This window comes from Callithrix jacchus, chromosome 17, assembly GCF_049354715.1.
Source record: "Callithrix jacchus isolate 240 chromosome 17, calJac240_pri, whole genome shotgun sequence".
Taxonomy (NCBI): Eukaryota; Metazoa; Chordata; class Mammalia; order Primates; family Cebidae; genus Callithrix; species Callithrix jacchus.
The window spans coordinates 58,797,950-58,820,023 of record NC_133518.1 but is presented as its reverse complement, the minus strand read 5'-3'; the positions used below and the strand labels follow the sequence as shown (position 1 = coordinate 58,820,023).

Genomic DNA, 22,074 nt, shown 5'->3' with positions numbered 1-22,074 from the left:
TGCATCAAAAGCCACTAGGAGAATGAACTTCCTTTATTCTCCCCAAAACTGACAGGTAGAACAGGCAATTCCCCAAATATAAACACTTGGCATATTTACTCTCCTTGAAAGTCTCTGGAAACTCTAAAAAAAATTAAGATTTTTTAAATAAACCCTTTAGGCCAGGTGCAGTGGCTCAGATCTGTAATCCCAGCACTTTGGAAAATTGAGGAGGGAAGATCATTTGAAGCCAGGACTTCAAGACCAGTCTGATTAATATGATGAGGCTTCATCTTGAAAAAAGTGAAAAAAAAAATAGCCAAGTTAGGTAGGATGTGCCTGTAGTCCTAGCTACTGAGAAGGCTGAGAAGGGAAAATCCCTTGAGCCCAAGAGTTTGAGGCTGCTGTGAGCTATGATCGCACCACTGCACTCCAACCTGGGTGACAGAGCAAGATCCTGGCTCAAAGAAAAAGGTCAGGGGAACCCTTTTGACATGGAAGGGAGAGGTAGGGCTTGAAATAGCCTGATTGGTTTACAAATTGAATACATCTTTCTGCTGATTCAGATATCAGGTATAGGCTAGACATAGGTAATAGCCATACAGCTTCATTCCTCATATATTGTATTTTGTAAATGGAAGATTCAACAAGCACAAGAAAAATGAGTGTAGTGGCTGACTTTTCTCCCAGAAAGACAATGACTTAGGCATAACGAATAATAGTACATACAGCCTGATAAAGGGAAGGGGGGTGGGAAGGGTCCTTGAGCATATTAAGGCAACCCTGGTTGCGTTAATATCTTGGTGGTTATATTATTTTTAATATCCTTATCAGTTAGAGATCCATACTGATATATTGATATACAGCAAAAAATGCATCTAAAATATGCTTTTTTAAATGTCAGAAAAAAAATCACAAAATGTTTATATTTGTTAAAGCTAGGTCACGGATACATGAGTGAAATCTATTTTGTATATCTGAGAATTTTCATTATAAAATATTTTTTCAAAGAGCTACACACTGGGTCAGAAACTTGTGTACAGCTGAGGCATCAAGCTGTGAGCCTCTAACTGTAGCAGCTGCTACCGCACCAATAAATAGAAAATTCATGAACCTTTAATTGCTCATCATCACCAAGGCATTGCTGCACGGAGCGGGAAGGTTTCCCCACACTAGGGAACAGGGAGTCCTGGTGTAGTAGAATGTGATCGCAGTCTTGGTTGTTCTGCACAAACTTTTCCCAGATCCCAGCCTGTCACCCCTTCCCACTCAGTATAGTTAACAGAATGTCACAGCCACAGAGTCCATTGCTCTTCACCGTACCTGCAGCTTCCAGTACCTTCCTGACCTATTCATGTTCATCTAATCTTGCTATTTCAATACATGAATTCTTGCCCAAAGACAAGAGCATGACCTCCTCTAATAGAGTCATTTCCCATTCATGTTACTTAACCAAACAGTTTGTTGATACTACCATATCAGTAATGACTACCATTCTGCCATTTAGCTTGTTTTTCTAAATTTAATTTCTCTCAAAAATGGATTCAACTCTGCATTGACCCAAACTCTTCTTTCCAACCAATATATTTCCTTCACTTTGCAACTCCCAGAAGAGATTTAGCTCAGAACTAAGCAGAGGCTGTTATCTAGTAAACAGCCCTTAGTTTTACTCACTGAGCTACTAACTAAATCTAAGGATTCAGGAGTGAAAGCTTCATTCATTCATTCATCCAAAAAGCAGTTAACAAGCACCTATTGTATGCCATCTCCTGGATCTATGAAAAGAAGCCAATTAGGTACCAACTTTGAAGAAAGTCAAAATCTAATAGGATAAATGCATAAGTAGCCGTAATTAGATTATTTTTCAAGTAACCTAATTATATCTATTTTATACATATTTCTAACTTCTATATATTATATACTAAATATATATTTCTAACTACTATATATTAGAAATACATATAGAAATAAATATGTAGAAATATATATTTCTGTGTGTGTATATATGTGTATGCATATATGTGGTATAAGTCATCACAAGTGACTGCCATACTGTGTTATCCATACTTCCCTGAACCTATATACACGTGTGTGTGTGTATATATATATTCTCTGCACTGATATATACACACATACATCTATGTATATATACACACACATACATACTAGATAAGTGGCAACATCAGTGAATATACTCACTTCGACTTCTTGGAGTTACAAAATGGAGGTATGTAGAGGAGGCTTCCCAAAAATTGAAAATAAAAAAAAACTTGATTTTAGCTCTATGAGGTGGAATAGCAGTTCATCAAGACATAGGTTGGGCGTGGTGGCTCACACCTGTAATCCCAGCCCTTTGGGAGGCCGAGGCAGGTGAATAACTGAGTCAGAAGTTTCAGAACAGCTTCACCAACATGGATAAACCCCATGTCTACTAAAAATACAAAATTAGCTGGGCATGGTGGCACATGCCTGTAATCCCAGCTACTTCGGAGACTGAGGGAAGAGAATTGTTGAACCTGGGAGATGGAGGTTGTGGTGAGTTGAGATCGCACCACTGCACTCCAACCTGGGCAACAAAAGCAAAACTCCAACTCAAAAAAAAAAAGAAATGGAATTGGAGATATAAATTAGAAAAACCTGGGTGAAGCTAAAATTAACAACAGGAAATGATAAAACATAAGGTTGGAAGGGTAGAACATAAAGGTTCTAATAATATATACTTTGAGACTTATTCCACAGAAAATAGAAAGTCACTAAAAGCTTTTAAGCAGAGCTGCCAAACAACAGGATTTGCATTTTAGAAAAATTACCCTGGAATAGAGTAGGAGATGACTTTGAAGGCTTGGGGTGAGGTAATGGAGCAGAGCAATGAGGCAGCATCAGCAGTTACAGGATGATCATAGCTGTTCAAAGGAGCGAAGATGCAGACCTGAATAAGGTGAATTGGATTGATCCATAAATGAATGTACCAGCCTGATTTAAACCTGTAATTTTCCCTAAAAGGATGTTTCTTCTAATAAGTTATCCTGAGCACTTTTAAGGGAAAAATTGAGGAGCAGAGGACAGATTGTATGGTGTGGCTCTCTGTTACCACTCAAATCTCATCCCAAATTGTAATCCCCATAATGCCCACATGTCAAGGGAGGGAGTTAGTGGGAGATGATTAGATCATGGGGGAAGTTTTCTCCATGCTGTCCTCATGAGTGATTGAGTTCTCATGAGATCTGATGGTTTTATAAGTGTTTGACAGTTCCTCCTTCACACACTCTCTCTCTCCAGCTGCCATGTAAGACATGCCTGCTACCCCTTCTGCCATGATTGTAAGTTTCCTCAGGCCTCCCCAGCCATGCAGAATGGTGAGTCAATTAATCCTCTTTTCTTTATAAATTACCCAGTAATTTATAGGAAATTCTTTATAGCAATGTCAGAAGGAACTAATACAGCAGATAACAAAGAAATCTACAAATATTATATATATCATGCTATTCTCTATTATTCATTCAAACTTTCCCTTTTCTTTCCTTCCCCAGATGCCCTCAGCATGATCAAGTTCCACATCTGTGCTGACGTCCTACCCGCTATTTGTTGTCTTTATTCTTCCTAATTTTGAGCTCTGACCTTTACTGCTCTTCAGATCTTGGTTTTATACTGCAAAGGCTCTTAGTTCTAGAGTGATGGCCAAGTGGCCAAACACATCTACCTGAGTGGACAAGAATGTGACACTGCCACGCAGCCACTGCGAAGTACCAAACACATCTACCTGAGTGGACAAGAATGTGACACTGCCACGCAGCCACTGTGAAGTGCCAAACACATCTACCTGAGTGGACAAGAATGTGACACTGCCACGCAGCCACTGTGAAGTACCAAACACATCTACCTGAGTGGACAAGAATGTGACACTGCCACGCAGCCACTGCGAAGTACCAAACACATCTACCTGAGTGGACAAGAATGTGACACTGCCACGCAGCCACTGTGAAGTGCCAAACACATCTACCTGAGTGGACAAGAATGTGACACTGCCACGCAGCCACTGCGAAGTACCAAACACATCTACCTGAGTGGACAAGAATGTGACACTGCCACGCAGCCACTGTGAAGTGCCAAAGTCAAGATCAATTTTGACAAGAATAAAAGATTTCTGTCCTGCTGCCCTGGCCTTATGGGATTTTTGGGATTTGGAGAAATATCCATTGTATGTCCTAAAATACTTGAATGCCCACGAGACTGAATGCCATTTCAAGAAATAAGCCATTTAATAGTGATGGTTTACATAAAAGAATTACTCAGTCGGCTGTTCTTGAAGTGTTCATTTTATTTGTAAGTTCAGGGGAAGTTAGTTTTGGCCAAGCATTTTTTTAATTTTGTTGAAAAATCAAGTTCCAGGTGGTGAGGTTCCAAATAATGGATGGTATGGCAAAAGTGTCAAAGCATTACACGTTTAATTAAATAAGTGTCTACTGAGTACTAACATAGGCATATTCTATTACAGATAGACATTCATGTATAAAAGAGAGTCCATTCTTTGAGAGAAATAGCCAGGCAATTCTTCAGGACAGATAATTACAGAACTGTGACTTACATGTTATTTGATGGTATACTAAGCAGGGTTCCTGACATCATCCTGACATCATGGTCAATATCCGGTTTGACCACTTCATCCTCCTTTTCACGGAGCCTTGACCACTTATGCCCTTCTCTCTACATCTTTTTCCTGGCTTCTAAAGAACTAAGAGACTATTTCCAGCTGTCCTAACCATCCTACTTTTCCAACATTCCAAAACATCCCTTGATCTAAAATTTCCCTTTCCACTTCCTTCTTCAATTCCCTCCAAACAAGACCTCGATTTCATCTTCTAAGTTAGGTGTTAGAAAAAACAAGTAATCGACATGCCTGATTAAGCCAATTCATACTGAAGTCTGGGTGGTAGGAGGCTTGACTTCCATGGCAGCTTTTAAAAGAACCTGTTATTCCAAATGGATCTTCAATTGGTGGGATGCATGAAGGAGTCACTTTTGAGGTGTGTGGAATCATATTTTTTTCTTATCTGTTTATGCTGGCCAGAGCCCCTACTTTCAATTTATTTTCTGCACAAAAAAATGCCCTTCTGAACTAAAGCCAATGCATGCTATTTGGTTTATTCATATCTTAGTACTATGATTCTCTAGCTTAGGTCACCAGGTCATAATAAAGGACCACATCAGAAACCTGGGTTGGTTTTACATTTCTTATAGTCTGTAGTTGAGTTCCTTCTCTAAAGCCATATTCACACATCTGAAGTTTTTCTGGATAGACTTTTATGGCTTTTGGTAAAGATAAAAGTTATATTGATTTTCTATTGCATTGTCAACTTGCCAAATAGCAAAATATCTACTTGAAAGCTAAAAAATAGTTTAAAAGTATTTTTTAAATAGTGGTAGAATAGTGACCACAGTACATACCCTCTTCTGAGAGTGAATTAATATGGAGATCACAAACAGAGGGTTAGTTACATCTTTGTGGCACTGCATCCTAACATCAGCTCTGCATATGAACAAATCTGCCCTTAGAAGATCCCTAACACCCCCCATTTAAAAAATGAGCAATTAAGAGCCACAAACACCGTTTGTCACTAATGCTGTAGCAGTGAGGTCTTCTTCCCATATCAGTTCAGATTGCTGTTTCTTCAGTTGCACACCAGATAAAATCATGGTTTGCATTTAGGGACTACATTGTAAGAAAAACATGTTTCTTTTTTTTTCGTTTTTTTCTTTTTTTTTTTTTTTTTTTGAGTTGGAGTTTCACTCTTGTTACCCAGGCTGGAGTGCAAAGGCATGATCTCGGCTCACCGCAACCTCCGCCTCCTGGGTTCAAGCAATTCTCCTGCCTTAGCCTCCCAAGTAGCTGGGATTACAGGCATGGGCTTTGGGAGGCTGAGGCGGGTGGATCACGAAGTCAAGAGATCGAGACCATCCTGGTCAACATGGTGAAACCCCATCTCTACTAAAACTACAAAAAATTAACATGTTTCTTTTAATAGTAGACACACTTGGCCCTGGAATTCCCTTAAGTTCAATACCTACATATATAAAGTCCACTGTATATTTGCCCCTCTTTGTTTAAAGAACACAAATTCTGTCCTCACAGTGTGTATAAGCTCGAGAATCACAGCACTATGGTATAAATAAACTGAAGAGACTGTCCCTCATGCATGCTGTGACAGAAATCAGCTTTCAGACTAGGTATGCTGAGTCCCAAACCTGTCTACATCCCTGCTACAAAAGCTAAAAAGCAAGCCTAAAATTCACCATAGATCCCTAGAAAATCAAACCTTAGATCTAAGACCAAGTTCCACTATCTTTATTCTCTCAGCAGATCCTTAATAAGTTTCTTCTCTGTGCCAGGTATTAGCTAAGCTCAGGTGATACAAAGATGAACGAGATAGCACCCCTGCCTTCTTTGGGCTGGCTCATAGTTTAATGACATAATCAGGTGATCACAGTGCAGTGTAATAGGTGTTGTGACAAAGCGAAGCTGCCGACAAAGGGCACATACCTCCAGGGCGCCTAACCCACTTAAGGCAAAGGGTGAGGCAGGGGACACCAGGGAAAACTATTAAAGAACGAGGCATTCTGAGAGCTGGCGTTGTATTTATTATTTATGATTTTATTTTTTAACCTTTGTATTTTGATATAATTTCAGATTTACAAAAAAAGGTTGCAATAAAACTACAAAGGATTCTCAAATACCCTTTAACCAGATGTACTAAATGCTGTTATATCAAATATGTTTACCTACATGTATGCACACACACACAGACACATACACACAAATATACATTTCTTTTTTCAAAAAATAATTGGGGGGCTGAGCACAGTGGCTCATGCCTGTAATACCAGCACTTTGGGAGGCCGAAGTGGGTGGATCACCTGAGGTCAGGAGTTCGAGTCACCCTAGTCAAATGGTGAAAAACCATCTCTACCAAAAATACAAAAATTAGCTGGGCATGGTAGTACACACCTGTAATCCCAGCTACTTGGATGGCTAAGGCAGGAGAATCCCTTGAACCCAGAGTGTGGAGGCTGCAGTGAGCCAAGATTGTACCACTGCACAACAGAGACTCTGTCTCAAAAAAAAAAAAAATTGAGAGTAACTTACAGAGATTATGATGCCCCCTTTACTTTTGAAGATTCCAGCATATATTTCCTAAAAGCAAGGACATTTTCTTCCATAGCCTACAAGTAACAAAATCAGGAAACAAATACCGATACAGTACTGCTATCTTATTTACACACCTTATTCAAATTTCACCAATTGTCCCAATGTATACTCTATAGCAGAAGAAATCCCCAGCTCATGTGCTGCATTCAGCTCTCATGTCTATCGTACAATCTGGAACAGTTTGAGAGTATTTCTTTGTCTTTTATGACTTTGTAATTTTTGAAGTGCTGAGGCTGGTTATTTAGTAGAATGTCCCTGAATTTAGCGGCATGTCTCTGGTTTATCTTCTAACTAATCTAACCTGTTTCTCATGGTAAAATTTGGCATAAGCATGTTTGCCAGAAATATCATAAAGGCATATTATGCTTTTTGAGATGACTTTTGAAGAGTGAAGAGGGGTCAGCCCACACAACCTACTGCCATATTAATGCATTTTTGCATTCAGACTTGGGAGGATGGAAGACAGAAGGCAAAGGGATAGCCTATAATTTTACTAAATAATATTTATCAGGTAGTTACTAAGCACCAAGGACTGTTTGAAATGCATTACATGAGTCAACTTCATCATCTTCACAACATCCTTCTAACATCCTCACCATGACTATTATTTTTCCATTTTTCTGATGAGAAAGAATCAGGCACAAAAAGATGAGCCTAGTGCATGGTGCAGCCAGTATTGAATTCCAGGCGGACTGACTCTTGCCCATTCTGTCAGAAGAAGGGTCTTACTTAGTGAAAGCAAAACGAGTACAAAAAACGGTTCGTGTCTTCAAAATCAGTTGGCTCAGAGCTGTGCAACTGGTCCAAGCAACTGAGTGTGGCTCTCCCGCCCTCTGCTGGCTGAATCGACTTATTGCATCCTTTTAACTGCTTTCTGCTCAATTGGATGGTAAGGGCAGGGTAAAACCTCCATGCTAAACAATAATGACTGAAATTTCTGGAAAACCCCTGAGTTATTCCTGACTTAAGAGAATGCATAAGAATTTGGCATTCCTTTCATTTTTGTTTTCTGTGCGCCTCAACTCCCTGCCACATTCTAAAGATTGGTCAGCAGAATAAATCCTAAGCCCTGTCCTCACCAATGTCTTTTATAAAACTTCCCAGAATTTTTTTTTAACCATGACAAATTTGGAATCCACTGAAGCAGTAAGAAAGCTAACATTGAATTAATCAGAATACAATCCCCAGACAAGACAATCATTACAGCTGAGAAAACCTGTAGGGAGGATGTTTGTCCTTGAAAAATCTTTGAAAAAGATCCAGTGTGAAGCAAAGTCATCTCACAGTAGGCTCTGAAGTGTCAAGTAAGACCAAATCACTAGGCAAATAAGATGACGGAAAGGAAAAACTCCTTTGAATGAATCAAAAGTAGCTTCTATTTTCCATCAAAAATCCTTTCTCTTCCAGGTGAAACTCTGTTCGTCTGAAATTCAGAAACCCCTGGGGCTTCCACAAAATTCAACTGTTTTCTCTAGTAAAAGGAAGAAATGAAAGTAAAATAAAACCAGAAGACAACGGGAAGGGTCTTAAAAGGATGGCACACTGATTCATTCCATACACACAAGAAATGGGCCTGGCAAAAGAAAAAGAGTATGTTTAAATTCCCAAAAGATATCCTAGAAGCAATTCTGTTCATTCTGCCTGATGGCGAATACAAATGTGCTAGTGGCCGTTATTAAGCCACTTCTAGCATCCCAGGGGAACGAACTCTTTACTGAAACTTTGAGAATGCTCACACCGAACACAAGAAGGTCCCACGTAAGTATTTACTTGATAACTTCTAGATGCCTGCTGAAACCTTTGCCCCCAGATCAAATCAACTCAGTAGAAAAATGTCCTGTGGTAGGTGATTGGGCTAAGCAAGCCTGTTACTTCAAAGACTCCTTATTTATAATGAAGCATCAAGATTTCCATGAAGAATGAATCAGAACTTTATACATATAATCCCATCTGGAAACTAATCTTCTAAGCTATATTGTGGCATTATTGTCACAATAACACTGCATAACAAGCAACCATGAAACATCAGCAGCCTACAACATTAAGCATTTATTGCTTACACATCTGGGGTTGTCAACTACATGGCTCCACTGATCATACCTGGCCCCTAGATATGTCTGGGGCTGATGAGACTGGGTCTTTCATCATGCAGAAGCTACACCAGTAATGTTCTCATGGCAGTGTTCTCAGCTAGACAACAGAAACATCCAATGCCTTCTTAGACCTAGGCTTAGAAATGGCATGCTGTCATTTCTGCTGCATTCTGTTGGACAAAGCAATTCCCAAACAAGCCCAAATTCAAGGAAAATAGACTCTATATTTTCACTGAAAGAAAATGCAGTCACAGAGCAAACAGTGTGCATACAGTGATAGGTAAAGGACTGGGGCCACAACTGCAATTTACTACAGGCCCAGAAAATCATTGAAATCCAATGGGTAACTCTGCACTTTCTCACATTTCACATATATCCTTCTCAATGGATGATCTACAAACAGTGGTCTCTAGGTTGTCCTGGAAAGATTTAAGAAAGAAGAAATTCTTAAACCTTAAGGACTTTTGTTTCTGTGACACCAGGAGCACACCAGCTAACTGAAGATACTATACCAGAGCCTTTGGATCTGATGTAAATTTGCATCTAGTGCCATCAGTTTCTCACTGTTACCTTGTCCATACTTCATTCAAGAGCAGTCTAGAGTTTAAGAAAAAGCAGAAAATTTTCCCTAATATTTTTCTCCTACTATATCACAATTTTTGGTCAAGAAATATATACACGGTGGCTCAAGCCTGTAATCCCAGCACTTTGGGAGGCCGAGGCGGGTGGATCACGAGGTCAAGAGATCGAGACCATCCTGGTCAACATGGTGAAACCCCGTCTCTACTAAAAATTACAAAAAATTAGCTGGGCACGGTGGCGCGTGCCTGTAATCCCAGCTACTCAGGAGGCTGAGGCAGGAGAATTGCCTGAACCCAGGGGGCGGAGGTTGCGGTTAGCCGAGATTGCACCATTGCACTCCAGCCTGGGTAACAAGAGCGAAACTCCATCTCAAAAAAAAAAAAAAAAGAAATATATACAGTACTCATCTATATTTTAAGAACTTTTCTAGTAACATGTGATGAAATAAGATTAAAAATTAGGCTACTATAGGTTAATTTATTGATCAGTTGCAATAGGCATCTTTCTAGGTGAAAACTGAAACACACATACTATGTGGACTTTTTTTAATTGTAAGAAGGAACTAACAAAAGCCTTTTTTTTGGTTTGGAAATAACCATGGTGAAATCTTGATACACACACACACATCACCACTATATAGTTCTCTAGTAACAAGGTTATAACCACCTGTCATTATTTCCTTCCTTCTCAGATTTTTAAATCATTTTTTCATCCCATAACTGTTCAGCTATTTTTCTAGAAATACACAAATTAGAAATATTACAAGATCCCTCTTCCCTCAGTTTGTAAATCTATAATTTTAACTTTATGAAAGAGCATAACATTTTCAATGATTACCTTTTCTTTACTATATTCCAAGAGATTTTGCAAAGAGCAAGAACAAAAAAATTAATCTTGTTTCTTTCTTTTTTTTTCCCTAGTCTAAGAAAGACTAGAAGCAACAATATGATGAAACATATGCCTCTGGTATTTCCATCTTCCTGGATTGATGATATACCAGGCAGCCCAATTTCCCCCAAAGGATAGGTGTGCATTCAAAACATTAAGCCCTTAACAAAGACAAATATAAATGCAATTTGAGAAACCCCATTTCTTTCCAAGTCCACTGCATCTATTAATGTAGCCCCCTGACCAAGGATCAGCTCATCTCACTGTAATACCAATTCTTTTACTCTACCTGACACTCTGCCTACCTTTTTGTATGTTGGAATGTAAAAAACAATTTCAAGAAATAAAAATCACCTCCCGTAACCTATCTTTGCTGATGCCGACCATATTGATTGCTTGACCTTTACAAAGTCTACTGATAGGTGATGCGTAATGTTTGCGGATTTAACACGCTGACTTACTTTTTTCCTAAGTCAAAGTTAAACTCTGACTAGCCAAAATCAAGCCCTGCAGAGTACCTCAGCCTGTCCCCACTCTGCAGTGCTCTCCCTGACATTTGGATGCCACTTATTGATTGAATTTTTAGCAGCTGTCATTCAAGGACATCCAGCTTTAGCTGGACAAGCATTGGAATGGCAGACTCCCAAGGGCCTGAAAATGACCCAGTTTGACACAAATGTGGACAATCTTTCTGCAGAAATAAATGGGTTCAACCAGGTCATTAGTTTAACTGATAAATCCCATTCAGTTATGACTGTCACAATTAAGAAACAGTTTTAGTAACAGAGGCATTCAGAGTTAGGGGTTTTCCTTTTCAGGAAAGGAAATAGGATAAGAATTATTTAGCTTTCTCATTTCCAAGTATTTTAGGAGCAAAGTCCATGGACAAAAATCTATTTTTATCTAACAGATGAGTTGTTAGCTTAATGATGTAGGATCTTTATTCATGACCATAAACTCCCATCATCACCAAAAGAAAAAAAAATAGATAATGCTCTGGTGAAAAAAAAAGTCTGCCAAGTCTAATTGTGATTCTAAAAAAACTAGCCCTGGCTGCATATCAATTGAGTTTTGTTTAGCTTGTAATTAAAATAAAATTTTCCATCTTTCAAAAAGAATTTCAAAGCACTTTAAAATAGCAACTATTTTTAAATTTAAGTACGTGCTCATCTTTGATAGCATATTTGCAAGCCATTCATGGATTAATAAATTAAACTCTTCCATTTTCAACTGGTAAGCATGTCAGCCTTAGCAGCATACTCTCCACAACCACATATAAACTATAAACACCCCCACTAATAGAACGAATCAATAGAGCACCACCATTGACTCAATATATAATTCTGCCTAGAACGTATACATCTTAACACCTTGGCTGGTTTAGTTTCATGTGCACAGGCACTGTAGGACACTAGCCCCTATTCCCTTGAGCAGTGTTCCAACTGACATAGAAAAGGCTTAAGTTGGCCGGTCGCGGTGGCTCACGCCTGTAATCCCAGCACTTTGGGAGGCCGAGGCGGGTGGATCACGAGGTCAAGAGATCGAGACCATCCTGGTCAACATGGTAAAACCCCGTCTCTACTAAAAATACAAAAAAATTAGCTGGGCACGGTGGCACATGCCTGTAATCCCAGCTACTCAGGAGGCTGAGGCAGGAGAATTGCCTGAACCCAGGAGGCGGAGGTTGCGGTGAGCCGAGATTGCGCCATTGCACTCCAGCCTGGGTAACAAGTGCGAAACTCTGTCTCAAAAAAAAAAAAAGAAAAGAAAAAGGCTTAAGTTGTAGATTGCATATTCTCGCTTTACACCCAAAATATAATTAAGGTGATTGAGTTACTGGCCACTTTTAGTATGCTGTGAATGTTGTTTTTGGAATGCCAATCTTATTGTAAAGTGATATTTGGCTGTAAAGAACAGACCCAGCACTTTCTGCCATGAAGGAAGAATTCCTCTCACAAAACCAGTGGTGACCTGGAACCACTTAATACTGGCTCTCAAGAGTTGATTGGGTACATCTCCTCCCAATGCCATGTTCAGTGGTGTCAGGTTAGTAGCGTGAAATTGGCCATGATAGGAGTATTTACTCCACAGAAATTGGAAAACACTAAAAATTATCAGATAGGGTAACAAGGTTAGTATGAGCTATAGGAGAGGAATTCTACAGCAGTTCTGTCCAGTAAAACTTTCTGCAATGGGGCTGGGCGTGGCGGCTCAGGACTGTAATCCCGGCACTTTGGGAGGCAAAAGTGAGAGGAACTGCTTGAGGCCAGGAGTTTGAGACCAGCCTGAGCAACACAGCAAGATTCTGTCTCTACAAAAAAATAAATAAAAACAAAAGAACTTTCTGCATGGTAGAAATACCCTTATATTTGTACTGTCCAATGCAGTAGCCACTAGACACGTGAGTAATTGAAACATGGCTAGTATAGTGAAATAACTAAATTTTCATTTTATTTTTAATCTGAATAGCCATATGTGAGTCGTGGCTACCATTTTGGACTGTGCAGTTCCACTGTGATATAACAAGTGACGGCGTCTTCCAAGAGTCAGGGGACCGAGACACATAAGAGCTTGAAAAGAAAGAGGAGCACCCAAGAAAGGGATTACTTCAGGTCTTGGAATAATGAAATGTAACAGCAAAGCTTTGCCAGGTTCTTCTATCACGTTTTGAATCTGCTATCCACACATTCATTCATTCATTCATTCATTCACAGACCTGGAACAATTAGTTGTAGGTACAGACAGATGAAGGCCACCTCCTCATTAAGGTAGCTTAGTAAGAAAAAGTGGCCCCAATGCCCTAAAATATCGGTTCTCAAATTTTAGCATGCATCAGAATCACCTGGAGAACTTGTTAAAACACATAGTCCTGAGCCCTGTTCTCAGAGTTTCTGATATCATAGGTTCGAGTTGGAGACCAAGAATTTGCATTTCTTACAAGTTCCTAAGCAATGCTAGTGATGACAGTCTGGAAATCACTTGAAGAACCATTGCTTTCAAGCTAATTTATGGCAATCTCCAATTCCTGCTTCTTCTATCACAGTCTACATGCTTTTCACTCAGGCTAAGGTCCTATTGACCATGATTCTTAGGTGCTAGAGCACATTTCATTACTCCTTGTTGGTAATTCTGTTCTTAAGGTCTGGAGTTTAAACTATAAGACACCTGACAAGCTCTGCTACTTTATCTCTTCCATAGTCCCTGGAGCTTTGTTGTTTCCACTATGCCAGATGCTACTTTCAGAAGTGCAATCTAGAGAGTTTCTGCTCATAGCCCCAGCTGTTTATGAAAACTGCAGACATCAACTAATCTTTTTCTCTCTCTCTTTTTCACTCTTTCTCTCCACGCCTTATAATACCTTCCAATAGAGTACCCTCCACACAGGCACAAAGAACCAACATAAGTTCCACTCTGCAAGTTCCTTGACCATATAGATTCAGCAGGATCTAGACGACTAACTGTCCTAGAAGTAGAATGGTATGAAGGGACTCTTTCCCAAACAGAAATGCATTTACTTGAATAGATTGGAGACCCAGGAATTCAGATCTCGAGAGAAAACGGCTTCTTCAAGCCTACTTTAATTCTAGTTTAACAAACAAAGAACAGTAAACACTTTCTGCTTTCTCCTGTTCTTGCTCCGTCCCCGCTCATTCAAAGGAGTATGATGGTGTTCGGGAGGCTATTTCAGCCTTCCATCCTGAGGGAGCTAGGGTAAGGAAAACTGATAACTACAAGGTTAGTCATCAGGACAGAAATGATGGCTAAAAGTGCATGTGAGCAATACAAAGGGAAGTCATAAATCAAGAGAAATAAAAAAGGGTCCGTTTCTGAGGCACCAACTATTCTCCCTTGATTGCTTCAAGTTTTCTTTCTGATTAAGTGTTTCCTCACTTTCTAATACGAACTTCTGTTATGTGTAATCAGCGCATTGTTAGGAAATTAAGGTACACTTTAAAAGTGAGAGCAGAGGTACCAAATTTTGTCATTTCAGCAACATGAAGCTATTCTTATCTCCAGACTTAATTACTTCTAGACTAGGGAAAAATTCCTTCACTTTTCGCCATAAACAAGAGATTAAATCTAAACTTAAAGCAAAGTATTGAATAAATAAAAGTCGGTATTACTTCTCTTTGCATATAGATTATTTATGATTATAAATTATAATTTATGGTGTGAATTATTTACATACTTTTAAATCTATCTAAAATGGCCTTAAATAATCTTCTTAATGGCAGAAACAATTGATGTGTGTTCAAAATGCAAATTAATTTTAAAGTTAATCTGAATAAAATACCTCCAAGATAGTAAACCAAACTGTTCCCCTAGCACACATACACACTAAAATTTCTAGTGCAGTCCTAAGTCAGGTTTTCACAAACTTCCAAATTTCCTCTGCTCAGAAAATCAAAAATTGACTCTTTGTCTAAGGAATATTATTTATACTTTCCAGCCTAAAAAAGTGGTAAAAATTGAGGTTAATAACATTGATGCTATTAATGTATAAATGTATAAACAGCAATGATGTATATAATTTTATCCCATGAACGTTTCATATCAAAAAGCTACTAATCTTTATCCATCTCCTTTCTCCTTTTCTCACACATTTTTTATACCATATACATTCACCAGGCCTTGTAGTCACTTATTTTTCCATTTTACATTTTCTTCACCTTTAAATTACACATACTTAAAAACACCAAGAAGAAGAGTTGAGTTGACATTCATATTAACTGATTTTAATTGTTTACTGAAACTAAGGTGCTCTGCTCTTGTTCAAGAAGTATTGTACACTCTGCCCCCTAGGATAAGATGTCCTTTATAAAGACTTCTGAAAGCATCACACATATAACACAGAAGTAGTATGGTTCCAGAACTTGAAAAATGTCTATTTATAGTGTTTCCTTGATACTAGAGCAGGTATCTAACTATATGCTAAATGTTCTAGCAGTTGATAAGTTGATTATAAAGAGGAATTACTCTTCATTTTTGTAGTACTCTTTCTTGTTCATTTCAGAGCTTCTAATTCACAATGAATCCACCTGTTATTGCATGTTCACCATATGCTGGACACTGTCACATCCTTTATACCTGTAAACTTAGCTCTTTATATTAGCTCATTCAAGCATTATAACAACCCATCACAACAATCATTTTACAACTGCAAAAACCGAGTTTAAAACAAAATTAAGAATTGTCCTGGTTCACACAGCTAATAATGGCAGAGCTGAGTTCCAAACCCTGAAGCTTCAAAGCTCATCATTAAATTCATGGACTGAAGACTTCCTTGAACACTGTAATCCCAGCAAAAGAGCTCTGAAAGATATTCCTGTTGCATATCTAGAGTTGCGAAAGAGAAAATTTCTGAAGATCTCTTTGATAAGTGTTATACCCGTATGACTGATTAATATGCCTCTTTATGCTTGCAAACATATGTATGTTATTATTGCCTATTTTATTTTGTAAAGTGACCTTGGAAGTGTTCTGTTGTGTTTTTTATGTTTCTCAAATAAATCCCCTCCTAAAATGTCAAAAAAAAAAAAAGAAGAAGATGGCAGTTTTTTAAAGTCTAATGAGATCCAAAAGTCAATTAAAGCTTCCCATAAGAACTATTCATTACAATTATCAGCTCTTGCTGGCTTACAAATAGGTTAAAGAGGAAATTAGTTGAAGCAGATTTTAATCACTTAAATGGCTTTTTTTTTTTCCCTTCAACAGGTGATTTGTTTCACCAAAAGCAAATCCTGCCAAGAGAATTAGATAAATAAGCAACCTGTAATTGAATGGCTCTTATCTAGTCTTCCCTGGAAGTTAGCAGAATTGAATTAATGGTTTCTGTCCCTTTACCTATGGAAAAAGTTAATATTTCAATTAATATAATAAAAAAAGAGCTAACAGTGGCATTTTTCTTTCCTCTATCTTTACTATGCTCAGCTTTCTGCAACTGAATCAGTAATACAAAAAGCATACAGAGTGCTGAAAACCATGGGTGGCTCTGCAAGTTATTTAATAATTTGAAAAAAATGTGACATAATTCTTTGGGTATCTGTACACTGTTCATTTCTTTACCCACGGCATAGAGCGATTTCATCAACCCAACATTTGTTCAATGATTACAAATGAAACAACTTTCTTCTTAAAGAAATTCAGATGATGGGTGCCTTTTTAACTTAGAGGAAAGAATAGGTTAAACAAAAAATTTAGTGAGATAATAAACTTTCCACTAAATTTAATTTAGAAAAACCCTGCAACCAACCCATAACTATAATCCTGGATCTGAAATGAAAACCCCTTACTGGTATAGTATAAAAAGAAACCCACCAAACACTCTGTAGCATTCGACTCTTCCTCATCTGCTCGTCCTTCTAATTATTGAATGCTTATTATAATTAGATAATTACTGAATGCTTCTCAGGGCCCAGACACTATATTAGGCACCAGAGACACAACATGGAATAAAACAAGTATGGCTCCTGCTCTCTCGGGAGCTCACAGTGCAGTAGGCTTTAAGCCTCCCCTAGTCTAAAAGACACACAAATTAAAGAATAATACCCTGCAAACCTGTAGAATTGTCTTTCACAAAGAAAGTTCCATGCAACACCATCTGTCCAGAGGTCTCCAGCTTTTCCAGATTGGGGCTGATCTCATTTTCTCTGCAGACATTTCATTTTCTTGGAAGGCAACAGGAAGTCTGTCAGAAATTACACCTCTAACTGCTGGGTGTGGGAAAGGTGAAAAGCTTCCAAGATTGGACAGTCTCTAAAAGCTCCTGGGGGAATTAGTGAACATAATCTCAGCTCTTCCCCAAGGATGAGACCCAAGCCATGGCCATTTTCTAAAATCCCCTCTGCACAGTTACTAGAGCCCCATATAGTGAGTAGGAAGCAATTGAGACTACAGAAAAATCCAATGTTTGGGGTAAGAAGGCTGCCTCCATTGCAAGTGACAGAAAACCCAAATCAAATTGATTCAGACAGTAAGAGGAATTTACAGGTTCAAGTTACTGAAAAGTCTAGAGGTTGAAAGGGCTTTCAGAGCAAGTTCATTACAGCTTCAATTTCTTTTCTCTATGATTCTTTGAGGCAGTCCTCTCTGGATCCACTTGATCTTCAAGATGGCTTTTCTTATGGACATAAGAGCATTGCCAGCCAGAAGGTTGGGCTACAGTTCTTTTTCAAACATATCCAGCACACAGAAAGATAGGGTTTTCCATAATGAATGAACAAAAATTCTAAGCTTTACTCTAATTAGTCTACCCCCAAACAACCACTGTGAGCAAAGGGAGCATCATCTGTACACTAAAATCTGCCTAGGTCAGAAATCTCCATCCTTTGTGGTAAGGGAAACTAGATAACCCCAAAGAGCTTTGCCTGTTCACATCCCAGGGCAGGACACATGAATCATAGTGGCCACAAAAATGAGATGAAGTAGAATGGATGGCAGAAAGACAACTAGAATAACCACTTTGTATAGTTTCCTTTTAACTAATTGTTGTCTACAATGATGTGTTTCCTCCCAACAGGGGCCATGTCTAGCAAGCAAAATCTAGACTAGTTGCCTCACAACCCATAAAAGAAGTGCAAAAGTGTTTCTAACTTCTTTTCCTAGCTAAATCAACAATAATGTAGAAACTCATGTGCAGCTCTCTGAAAGTTTTATCAGCTACAGTGAAGGAACCTGGATAACATCCCAGCTAATCTTTCAGCAGCAGCTGGGGAAAGCATCAAAAAATTACTTTTTCAATTGTCTGTCCAAGTATTGTCTGCACTTAATCTACAGATATCCAACTGTTAACACTAGGGGACTTCGTTCAAACAAAGCAACTGTGAAGGCACCCTGGGCACAGAGCCCCATGTGATCACCCTCTCAGAATGTTAATTAAGAATTCCATAACCAAAGTAAGCTTTGTTTGGGAGATGTCCTTAAGCCCAGAAGAGCAGCCTAATTTCTCTGCTAATTGTTCTGATTCCAAAATGCTACTAGAGGCCTTTTGGCAGAGCCTAGTTTAGGTAAAATATATGTTTTCCAGCTTTTTCTAAATGAACTTATTTATTCATTTTTCTTTTCAATCCAAGTTCCTCATAGTAAACAATGGCTTTAACAATTTGCACATTGGTCGTAACAGGCAACATGCTTCTGGTTCTCTACTTTATCTTTTTGCTTCCCAGTATAACATGGCAAGCAAGAGCGTGTGATTTGCAGTCCAAAAATAGAGACAATTCTCCACTACCTCTGTAGCCTAAGTTATACCAACTTCTCTATATGTTAAAGAATTTTTTAAAAAAAGGTAAAAATCATAGGCCAGGCACGATGGCTCACACCTGTAATCCCCAGCACTTTGGGAGGCCGAGGCAGGCAAAGTGTGAGCTTAGGAGTTCGAGACCAGCCTGACCAACATGGTGAAACCCCGTCACTACTACAAGTACAAAAATGAGCCAGGCGTGGTGGTGCAGGCCTGTAATTCCAGCTCCTCAGGAGGCTGATGCAGGAGCATCGCTCAGACCCGGGAGGCACAGGTTGCAGTGAGCTGAGATCGCACCATTGCACACCAGCCTGGGCGGCAGAGTGAGACTTCATCTCAAAAATAAATAAATAAAAGAAAAAAAATAAAAGGTAGAATCATGATGCTGATACAAATGAATAAAAAATGAATCTGCATCAAAGATTTTATTCAATGCATTAATTAATGAGAGAACCAGTAAGATGTTAAAACCAGTTCAAAAGATAATTCAAAGCACCATGCACATCTAGGAAATAAATAATACTGAATTGAATTTTACAAGTAGAAGCAAACAGGTCTGTCTGTCTTTGGGCAATAATCAATTACATTTTGGATGCAGTTTATTTGCATTTCTAAGGAGAGGAACCATGATTATTGGTTTTCTAAAGCTTACAACGTGGCAAATTAGCTCAAAGACAATGAAAAAAGATAATTCTGAAAAGTGCACTAGCAAGACTTTTTTTTTTTTTACTATTTTAAAGTTTTTTATACTTTTTTTCTAAAAATACCTATCAAGTAAAAAACAAATTTATCAAGAAAATGCAAAGACAAATCACACGCTGGGATTAAATATTTGCAAAAGACGTATTTGACAAAAGACTATTGTCCAAAATATACAAAGAACTCTTAAAACTCAACAAAGAAATCAAACAACCTAATTTTTTTTTTTTTTTGAGACGGAATTTCACTGACAACCTAATTTTTAAAACAGCCAAATACCTTACCAGGCACCTCATCAAAGAAGATTGACAAGTGGTAAATAAGCATATGAAAAAATGCTCCACACCATATGTTATCGGGAAAATGCAACTTAAAACAATATAAATTACTACTATACAGCTATTCGAATGGGCAAAATCCACAACACTGGCAACATCAAATGCGGACAAGGATGTGGAACAACAGAAAGTCTCATTCAGTGATGGTGGAAATGCAAAATGGTACAACCATTTTGGAAGACAGTTTGGTGGTTTCTTACAAAACTAAACATCCTTTTATCATACAATTCAGCAATTATGCTTCTTGGTATTTGCCCAAAGGAATTGAAAACGTTATGTTCACAGAAAAACCCACATGTGGATGTTTACAGCAGCTTTATACATAATTGCCAAAACTTGGAAACAGCTAAGATGTCCTTCAGTAAGTGGACGGTTGAATAAACTGCAGTACATCCAGACAATGGAATGTTGTTCAGCACTAAAGAGAAATGAATTATTAAGCCATAAAAAGATATGGATGAAACTTAAATGTACATTACTCATGAAAGAAGCCACAATCTGAAAAGGCTACATATTGTATGATTCCAACTTTATCATTTCGTTAAAGTTGCCTGCAGAATTCAGTATAGTAACATCCTATACAAGTTTGTAGCCTAGGAGCAACAGACTGTACTATAGAACCCAGATGTGAACCAGGCTGTACCACTGAGGTTTCTGTGAGTACACTCTGTGATGTTTACACAATGATGAATCACCTAACAACACATTTCTCAGAATCTATCTCCATCCTTAAGGAGCACATGACTGTATATATTTGGTCTTTGTCCAGTTTCCCAATATATAGAATCTAAAACTCTTGGAATCTTCAGTGTCACAGAATATGTTGTGTATGTTAATGAGGTGATTGGTGGCTGGGGGTTCCTAGATAGCCTCGGAATGGAGGCTGGTCACTAGAAAGACCAAGGTATGATTAGAGTGTTGGGACTTGAGTACATGCTCCCCCAAACCTAGGGTGGAAGGAGGGGGTAGAGGGGCTGCAGTTTAAGTTGATAATAGCATAGATTTCATAGTGTGGTCTTTGGAGACTTAAGCAGCCCAAAATCTAAAACACATTAGACTCTTAACATGATGCTGATACAATGCTAAATAGATGAGAAATATTACTGTTTCCATTACTCATTGATGCTTCTATAGCCAAAATATCTTTCTTATACCTGGCTATTTTTAACTTTTTTTTAATTAATTACAGAGATCCTCTTTGCCCATTAACCCCACTATCCAAGATAAATTTCAGTTACAGTTTCCATGTTTAACCCCTTCAAAACTCATGTTAAATTTAGTTGCCATTGTAATAGTATTAAAAAGTGAGACCTTTAAGAGATATTTAAGGCTGGGAGCTATGGTTCACACCTGTAATCCCAGAACTCTGGGAGTTCCAGGCAGGCAGATCACGAAGTCAAGAGACTGAGACCATTCTGGTCAACATGATGAAAGCCCATCTCTACCAAAAATACAAAAAATTACCTGGGCACGGTAGTATGTGTCTGTAGTTCCAGCTACTCTGGAGGCTGAGGCAGGAGAATCGCTTGAACTGGGGAGGCAGAGGCTGCAGTGAGCTGAGATCACACCACTGCACTCCAGCCTGGCAACTAAGCAAGACTGCATCTCAAAAATTAAAAATGAGGTGCTTAGGTCATAAAGCCTCCGCCCTTATGAATGGACTAATGTCATCAGCATGAAAATGGGTTCATTATTAGGGGAGTAGGTTCATCCTCCACTTGCTCTTTCTCACCCACTTTGCTCTTTGGCCATGTGATGCCTTCTGCCACATTATGACACAGCAAAGAGGTCCTCCCTAGATGCCAGCACCTTGATATTGGACCTCCCAGCCTCCAGAACTGTGAATCAATAAGTTTCTGTTCTTTATTAATTACCCAGTCTGCAGTATTTTGTTACAGCAGCACAAAACAGAGTAAGATGGAAAACTGGTGCAGGAGAAGTGGGGTGTTGCTTTAACAAATACCTGAAAATGTAGAAGCAACTTTGGAACTAGGTAATGGGCAGAGGCTGGAAGAATTTGGAGGAGCAAGCTAGAAAAAGCCTATATTGTCA

At 38.6% G+C, this 22,074-nt stretch overlaps 1 long non-coding RNA gene across 3 annotated transcripts in view; it reads right to left on the bottom strand.

The window, feature by feature from the left end:
* LOC128929955 (uncharacterized) overlaps positions 1–21,802 on the bottom strand; it is a 356,823-nt gene extending 335,021 nt beyond the window's left edge. For all 3 annotated transcript variants that reach the window (XR_008477320.2, XR_013528907.1, XR_013528906.1), the window contains exon 1: positions 21,487–21,802. This is a non-coding gene — a long non-coding RNA (uncharacterized LOC128929955). The remainder of the gene's footprint in view (positions 1–21,486) is intronic.
* Between the last annotated feature and the right edge of the window lie 272 nt (positions 21,803–22,074).